Source organism: Podarcis bocagei (assembly GCF_964188305.1).
Source record: "Podarcis bocagei genome assembly, chromosome: 5".
NCBI lineage: Eukaryota > Metazoa > Chordata > Lepidosauria > Squamata > Lacertidae > Podarcis > Podarcis bocagei.
In genome coordinates this window covers 65,374,056-65,376,881 of record NC_138129.1, presented here as the reverse complement: position 1 = coordinate 65,376,881, position 2,826 = coordinate 65,374,056, and positions in this window count along the sequence as shown.

Below are 2,826 nucleotides of genomic sequence, written 5' to 3'. Positions count from 1 at the left end.
GCTGCTTAGAGCAAGCCTGGCTGTGTGTGTGTGTGTGTGTGTGTGTCTGTGTGAAAGCAGCAGTCAAAGTTCCTGCCTGCTTAGACATCGGTCTCCCTCTCTCCGCCCATACTGGCTTCCTCACTCACCACCTGACAATTCTGTTTCTTGTCAGTAAGGTGCCATGTACAGCCACATTTCAAGGATTGCACGAAAGGTCCCATGAGCCTCACTCAGCCCCAGGTGGCTATTTCCCCCCATTCAGCGTTCTCTGTCAGACCTGGTTGGCTTCAGGCTACAAAACGGTGAATGGGGATAAAAATTAAAACTGTGGCTTCTTTTACCCTGTCATGGCACTTTCTCTCCCCCTCCCACCTCTTGAGCAGTCGCTGTTCTAATATATTTCATAAACCAACTTTAATCATGAGGTGCTAAGTAATTCCTTTTTAGGAAAGGGAAGGAAAGGAGCAGGTTATAAACCAACTTGATAGTGAGGTTTTAAATCATTTGTTAAAAAGGGGGGGGGGAGCAGGTCAGTGCTGCAGTTTAGCATCGCACTAGTTTCTTCTCATTGGCACTGCTTATCTGTGATGTGAATAACAATTCCTGCTATTCAGGAAGTTCCTTCATGGTGCATCTATCTTCCATTTGGGATGGGATCAAGGAATGATAGAACTGGAGAGTTGGAAAGGTGCAATGCAGGAATCTTTTGCCTAATGGGGGGCTCGAACCCTACATTAGCAAGATCGTGATTCTTTCCTGTTTCATTGATTAAAAACAACAACAAAAAATACACGTTCCCAAGTTTTGTTTGGGAACCAACACAACTCATAATCCATATTCTGCATTTCAGGTCACATTCTCGCAACTGTTTGAACAAACATGTTAATCTTTCAGAACCTATAGACCCATTTTGTGTATGTTTGTGTGTCTAATGGCAATTTATCCTCTCCATCCTTTTCAAAACATATGTCACTGGTTATTTTCTCATCTATTGTTCCAATTGATTTATTTTTTAGCAAATTAATCAAGTTCAGAAAGACAACTCTGTGCTCTTCCAGATTTGCCCTTGCCCCACTACTTTTCCCTGAGGAAACCTGATCTTTCTTGCTGAATTGGAGCAAACATCAATCAGATTTTCTTAGGACTGACATTTGTTCTGATTTATCGCTAGAGTTGGTTTTCCTGGGAAAAGCAGCAGGGCAAGGGCAAAACCAGGTGTGCTTAGAAAGCCCTGGTCTGAATTGTTTCCCACTTGTCTTGTGCTTTCTAGGTACAGGTCAAATGCAAGTCTGAATTAGCCCTCATCTTTTACTAAGTGGGATTGGAAAAAGTCCACTTTTATTCCATTTGTAATTACTGAAGGAGTTGGGTATGTTTAGCATGGAGAAGATACAAGTGTGATATGAAATGAGTGGTCAGCCCAGTCAACCAGTTTATTTAGCAGGTAGCGGGTATAAAGTTTATACACAATGTCCAGGAGACTTATGGGGCGATAGTTTGAGGGGTCTTGGGGGTCTCCCTTCTTATAGATGGGGGCTACCAGGCTCAGTTTCCAGTTTTCTGGGATTTTGCATGTATCATTTATTACCGTAAAAAGTTGGGCCAAAATAGCAGCCCACCACTGGGCATTTAGTTTAAACACCTCAGGAGGAATCATATCCTCACCGGGAGCTTTGCCATTCTTGAGTGTTTTAATTAGCTGTAAACATTCTGATTCGGTAACAGGATCCCAGCCCATTAATAGATCGTTTTTAAGTGGAGGAAACTTCTCGGCCTTTTGGCTAAGATCAAGTGTAGATATGAAATGAAAGTTGTCTTCAAAGGCTAGAAAAATTGGATCCAATTTGCTTTTTTTTCTGCTCAAGAGGGTAAGACTTGAACCAACAGGATCAAATGACAAGAAAGGGGATTTTGGCCAAAAAAGGATTTTGGCCAACAAGGAGAAGAACTCCTTGTTGATACAAGCTGCTCAACAGTGGGGAAGACTGTTGCAGAAGGTGGTAGGTTTTCCTTCATTGCAGGATTTTAAACCAAGGTTTAAGGATGGCCAACTGATTCAGGGATACTGTAGCAGTGCCTCTTGTATGTAGTTTTAGAAAAAAGTGTTTTACAAAAGTTTTGTAAAATTTCACCATATACTTTGAAAGCATTTTCCAGAAAAACCAGGTGTTGGGCTGATTAACATTTGATGTCCTTTTGATTGGGTTTGTGGGAGCTGGGGGTTTGGTTTGTTCTTGTTTTCATTGTGTATTTTGTGTTCTTCTTTTGTATTTTTATGTTGTGAACCTCCCTGTGATATTTGGATGAAGGGTGGTATACAAATTTAATTTAAATTTAATAAATAGTAATAGTAAACTCTTATTTACCACTTAGCTTCACGAGGAGATACATGTTGAAAGAAAAAGCAAGAGAGAGAACAAAAAACAAACTCCAATTTACTACTTACCTTTATAAAGAAACAGATGTTTGTAAGATGTATCCAACCTTCTCTTTTCAATATAGTAAAACAAATGGTGAACCTTGCGGGGTGGGGAATCAGCAGCACAAGCAATCTATTTCTCTGTACAACGTATAACTTACTATCTACAAAGGATACAATTTTAATGTCAGTTTCCAAACCATCACTGCTATTAACCTCAAGATAGCAAAATGAGCAAAAACTGACTGAGAATCTGAGACTGCAGGGATCACCAGTTTCTTTTCCTCTTCTTCTATTGTTAGACTTGGGTCTTCTAGTTGGTGTTGCTTTGCAGTTTCATTTACTTGAAAAGATTTGTTGGTAACCATTTAGCTAGACTAGTCACTTTCACATAAAATATGCTTTCCGCAGTTATTCCTTTCCTA